The 6,445-nt window shown below is 33.6% G+C and overlaps 1 non-coding gene across 1 annotated transcript; it reads right to left on the reverse strand.

Moving 5' to 3' along the window:
- Nucleotides 1-5,814: 5,814 nt before the first annotated feature.
- On the reverse strand, nucleotides 5,815-5,887 carry TRNAG-GCC (transfer RNA glycine (anticodon GCC)). Its single transcript has one exon. It is a non-coding gene; the product is annotated as a tRNA-Gly (tRNA).
- Between the last annotated feature and the right edge of the window lie 558 nt (nucleotides 5,888-6,445).

Consider the following 6,445-nt stretch of genomic DNA (forward strand, 5'->3'; position numbering starts at 1 on the left):
TTCTTTACTTGGGATGGGGGTAGGGGTGATCCAAACCTTCCTTCCTGAAGGGTCTGGACCTTTAGTAGTCCTGTCTGAATTGGGTTGTTGTAGTCTTCCATTGACTTTAATTACAGGTTATGGTAAAACTAATATCCTAAGTGATCTCCTGTTACTCCAGATATACTCTTCCTTATCTCCATGGTGGAGTAGCAGTGCAATTTCCCTTTAGTGGTCAGGATCAATCAACCCAACCAGAGCAGTAACTCCTTTCTTTGCCTGTTGATTCAGAGGAATGAGAAGCCCAAAGTGGCTGGGTAGCAATCTTAACTGCTTATTCAATGGAATCACTGCTGTGTCTCCTGGTGGAAGTATTCCTCCCTTTGGAACTAAGACCTCTAGGTCAGTAATACATAAAGTCATGGGAATAAGAAGCAACTATTTTGCTAGTGGGTCACTGGGATAATAGTGATTGGTGCCACTTCCATTTCCATCCCTTGATTCCTGGACCTGTGAATCCTGGCTGTGGGAGAAACAGTGCCATATGTTGGACACTGATTCAGAGCACATGCAGTCTCCTGGAGAACCTTGCCCCAGCCCTGCAAAATATTGTCACCTAACTGACATAGTAACTGAGTCTTTAAAAGGCTATTCTACCATTCTCAAGCCAGGTGCTTCAGAATGGAGCAGAAAATGGTAAGACCAGTGAATTTCAAGAGTGTGGGCCCATTGCTGCACTTATTTTTCTGTGAAGTGAGTTCCTTGATCAGAAGCAATGCTGTGTGGAATACCATTACAGTAGATGAGGCATTCTGTAAGTCCACAGATGGTAGTTGTGGCAAATGCACTGCATGTAGGAAAATCAAATCCATACCCAGAGTAAATGCCTATTCAAACGAGAAAAAAAAAAATCACTTCCGTGACAGAAGCTGTACGGTATAATTAACTGGCTACAAGGTAGCTGGCTGATCACCCCTGGATAAAGGTGCCATATCGAGGGCTTAGTGTGGGCCTCTGCTGCTGTCCTATTGGGCACTCAGCATTGTCTGTAGCTAGGTTGGCCTTGGAAGTCCATATGCTGAGCTCATGATTACCTCTATCCCTGCCACTATTTTATTAATAGTAGAATATAGCAGCAAATGTATCTTGTTTTAATTATATTCCATATGTGAGAAAAAATATTTATCAAGTTTAATGTTGAACTTTATCACCACTTTCAACATTATGAAGCATACCAATGCCCACCTTTATTTTTTATGATATTAATACTTTCATGAGGTAATATTTGGAAATATTTATCTCATCGGTGTAAATCTCACTTTGGCTTATGATGAAAGACTTAGTGTTTTAATTCAAAGCAGTATATTCAAAATGAGTTAATAGTAAGATGTAAAATGTCTGGAAAATTCTCAGAAAAAAAGTAAATGCACCAACCAACAAACACAGGCAAATTTTGCTTCTTTTCAATAATGAAACATGGGTGGCATATTTATTACACTTTAAGCACAGCCATCAACAACACTTTCTGTTCAATGTCAAAACAAACCTTGACGTGTAAATAACAGGGTTATTCCATCTATCAAGTACTGATGTTCTTTTAGTCTTGTAATTTTTAGCTTGGAAAGCATAAAAACTTTGGTAATTTTATTATGCATTTTTTATAGTTTAAGATTCATTTTCTATCCATCATATCAAAAAGAGCAAATAATAAATCTTGCTCCTCTTTGACAACTGCAATTTTCTTGCTTCATTACAGTTTTAAACCTGATAAATCAAAGATACCTTCAACAAGAAAAAGATAAGTTTCAATATTTTAAAATTTTCTGGGTAAAAATTTCATTTAATTTGAGGATCTTAGAAGGAGTCATACATATTATACCTGTAGGTTTTACTATTAAACTTTTAGAATTCAGAGTAAAAATAAACAAAAATGAAGTGACCTAGGTATCTGATGTAGTAAATCCATGGTATTCTGAAGTGCAGAAACCAGGACATGTTAAACACAGTTACTTCTGTTGCTGTGTTAAGATGATGTAGAGTAATGGGTGGTGATGGCTTGTTCTAATGACAGAGAAGTTTAGATTGTGACATGATACAGGATCAATACAGTTCTGTTTGCTTATTATGTTGGATTTCAACCAAGAGAAAATCCCTTTTGCTATTTTATTCTTTAATTTGATTGACTTGCCCTAATTTTATTCAGAAGCGCTATTATATTGTTCTTGGCTACATCAGGAAATAAAATAGACAAAATTTCCTTCCTTTGTGAGGCTTATATACCAGTGAGGAAACATAAGTAAAAATATATATTACAAGTACATAAATTTTGTAGGATATTAGAAAGCAAAGTGCTATGGGGAAAAGTAGAACAGGCTAAGGGCTAAGAATTTGGGGTGTATGGAGGAGGGTGGTTTGAGTAGACTTAGTTGAGAAGATAGCATTTGATTACAGGCCAGTATTTGTATGGAAAATTCCTTTTGTTGACTTAAAATATGACCTCAGTCATAATCAGGTTTATCACATGTCTATGAAGTAAAAATGAATCTATAATCTTAGAAACAATTTCCTCTTAAGCAGGGTGTTTCATAATAACTTTCTTAACAATTATTTTCCTTGTTGGCATTTAATAAACATTAAAATTTAGTTTCAAATATCTAGTATATTTTGAGAATTATTTCTATTTTTTAGGAGAAAAATTGACTACATTGATAGAGCAAGTATTATGGGAAAGCTGCAGCATTTTAGTGAACTTCCAAGATCCTGAAACTTCCTCAATTGTTGTCTGAGTCAAGGCCATACCAATGATATCAGATTCTTTTGTTTTGCGTGTGTACATGTGTGTGTCTGTGTATGTGTAATTATTTTTGTTTTCTTAAGTGAAACCTCCTTTAAATGATACATGATGAAAATGCGGCTCTTGTTCCTGGATTTCTACTAGTTAACAGTTTTTTAGGTTCAACTTGAAATAAATGTTAAAATGTACTTCACAAGATTAATTTATTTTTAATGACACTGGGAGAAGTGAAAATGGCTTTTAATCTTTAAACAAAATGAGGGTTCAGGCCAGCAAATTGAAAAAAGTGAGCAAAATATTCACTTTCAGTTCTGAACTACTTATTTTAAATTATCACTTTGATTAAATACTAAGATGTAGTTCTATATTCCCATTTATTTTATGCTATATTTATTTGGTATTAAAAGTAATTTATATCAGGTATTTTCATGGATAATCCAAGTATCAGTGAGCACTGATACCAAATTAAACTATAAAAAGTGAATTGGAAAATGGAATATAGAAAAATATATTCTTTTTTTTTTTTTATAGTTAGGCACTATCGGAATCAAAGATGAGCCAGATGAATGTGGGTGAGTGGAGGAGGAAAGTAGAAGGTGTTTTAGGTACATGAAGCATCTCTGCAAAAATACTGAGGAAAATAGCATGTTACATTCAGCATGTATCAATAATTTGATATGTCTGGAACATAGGATTTTAAAGGGAGAGGCTCAAAAGGAGATGTTGAAAAGCTATGTAGAAACTCCATAATTATATATAAATTATATATAAAAATATATGTATATATATTTATTTATCTATATAAATAAATATATATATGTTTTTTAGAGACTATTTTAAACTATTTTTTATTTTAGTTTTTTTTTCAGTTTTGAGGGATAATTGACATCCATCACTGTATAAGTTTAAGGTGTACAGCATGATGGTTTGATTCACTCAGTGTGTGAAATGATTAACACAGTAGGTTTAGTTGACATTCATCATCTCATATAGATACAATAAAAAGAGAAAAAAATTTTTCCTTGTAATGAGAACTCTTGGGATCTACTCTCTTAGCAACTTTTCTGGATGTCCTACAGTAGTGTTCACCATAGTCAACATGTTGTACATCTCTAGTACTTATTTATTTTATAACTGGAAGATTGTGCCTTTTGACTACCTTCCTCCAATTTCCCTATCCTCCGCCCACTACCTCTGGTAACCACAAATCTCATCTCTTTTTCTATAAATTGGATGTGTATGTGTGTTATTATTCCACATGTAAGTGAGATCATACAATATTTGTTTCTTTCTGACATTTCATTTAGCATAATCCCTTTAAGGTCCATCCATGTTATCACAAATGGTAAGATTCCCCCCCCTTTTTTAATGGCTGACTAATATTCTTTTGTGTATATATACACCACATCTTTATCCATTCATCCACTGATGGACACTTAGGTTGTTTCCATGTCTTGGCTATTGTAAATAATGCTGCTATGAACATGAAGGTGCCACTATCTTTTCGAGTTTTTGTTTTCATTTCCTTTAGATATACTCTCAGAAGTGGAATTGCTGGATCATATGGTAGTTCTATATTTAATTTTGGGGGAACCTCCATAATGCTTTCCACAGTGGCTGTACCAATTTATAATCCCTTCAATAGAGCATAAAGATTCCCTTTTCTCCATATCCTCACCAGCATTTATTATCTCTTATCTTTTTGATGATGACCATTCTAACAGGCATGAGGTGATATCTCATTTTGGTTTTAATTTGCATTTTCTTAATGACTAGTGATGATGAGCATCTTTTCATGTATAGACATACCTCGCTTTCCTGTGCTTTGTTTTGTTGGGCTTCTCAGATATTGTATTCCTTACAAATTGAAAGTTTGTGGCAACAGTGCATTGAGTAACTCTACTGGCGCCATTTTTCCAACAGCAGTTGTTCACTTTGTGTCTCTGTGTCACATTTTGGTAATTCCCACATATATTTCAAACTTTTTCATTATTATTATACTTGTTGTGGTGATATTATCAGTGATCATTGATGCTACTGTTGTAAAAAGATTATGACTCATTGAAGGCTCAGATAATGGATAGTCGTTTTTAGCAATGAAATATTTTTTAATTAAGGTATGTACATTTTTTTTTATACATAATGCTACTGCACACTTAATTACAGTATAGTGTAAACATAACTTTTATATATGCACTGGGAAACCAAAAAAATTTGTATGACATACTTTGTGATATTTGCTTTTATTGTGGTGGTCTGGAACCAAACCCCCAATATCTCCATGGTATGCTTGTGCCTGTAGGCCATTTGTGTATCTTCTTTGAAAAAAATGTCCACTCACTTTTCCTTTGCCTAATTTTTAATTGGATTATTTGATTTTTTGCTATTATATATTTATTATTAACCCCTTATCAGATATAAAGTTTGCAAAAATTTTTTCCCATTTCATAGGTAGTCTTTTCATTTTGTTGATGGTTTCTTTTGCTGTGCAGAAGCTTTTTAGTTTGATGTAGTCTCACTTTTTTTTTTTTTTATTTTGTTGCTTATGCTTTAGGTGTAATTTCCAAAAAATTATTACCAAAGCCCATGTCAAGGAGCTTTATTCTAATGCTTTCTTCTGGGAGTTTATGTCTTACATTTAAGTCTTTAATCCATTTCAAGTTAATTTTTATGAGTGGTGTAAAATAGGTGTCAAGTTTCATTCTTTTACATGTGACTATCCAGTTTTCCCAGCACCATTTATTGAACAGACTGTCTTTTCTCCACTGTTGAATATTAGTCGATCATATACACTTGAGTTTATTTCTGGGCTGTTGATTTGGTTTTGTTGGTCTATTTGTTTTTATGCCAGTACTATACTGTTTGAATTATTATAGCTTTGTAATATAGCTTGAAATCAGGAAATGTGTTACCTCCTGCTTTGTTCTATCTTGGGATTTCATTGGCTATTCAGGGTCTTTGTGGTTTCACATAAACTTTTAGAGTGTTTCTTCTTTTTCTTTTTTTTTTTTGGTCACACCATGTGGCACGTGGGATCTTAGTTCCCTGACCAGGGATCAAACCTGTGCCCCCTGCATTGGCAGTGCAGAGTCTTAACCACTGGACCACCAGGGAAGTCCCTGGAGTGTTTTTTCTATTTCTGTAAAAATTACCATTGGAATCTTGATAGTTGCCTCGAATCTATAGATATCTTTTGGTAGCATTGACATTTTAACACTTAATTCTTCCAATTCATGAACACATGATACCTTTCCATTTATTAGTGCCTTCTTTGATTTCTTTTATCAATGTCTTGTTTTCAGAGTAGAGATCTTTCACTTTCTTGGTTAAAGTTACTCCTAAGTATTTTACTGTTGTTGAAGCTATTGTAAATGTGATCATTTCTTTTTTTTTTTTTAAGGAATTTTTTTGTTGGTGTATAGAAACACTGTGAATTTTGTATGTTAATTTTATATCCTACAACTTTACAGAATTCATTGATTAGTTTTAACAGTTTTTTTGGTTCAGTCTCTAAGATTTTTAAAATATGTAAAGTCCATGTAATCTGAAAGTAGAGTTAACTTTACTTCTTCTTTTCCAATTCTGATGCCTTTTATTTCTTTTTCTTGCCTGATTGTTCTAGGTAGGGCTTCCAGTACTATGCTGAATAGGTATGGTGAGAGGAGCACCCTT

Source organism: Balaenoptera acutorostrata, chromosome 3 (assembly GCF_949987535.1).
Source record: "Balaenoptera acutorostrata chromosome 3, mBalAcu1.1, whole genome shotgun sequence".
In the NCBI taxonomy this organism is placed as follows: domain Eukaryota; kingdom Metazoa; phylum Chordata; class Mammalia; order Artiodactyla; family Balaenopteridae; genus Balaenoptera; species Balaenoptera acutorostrata.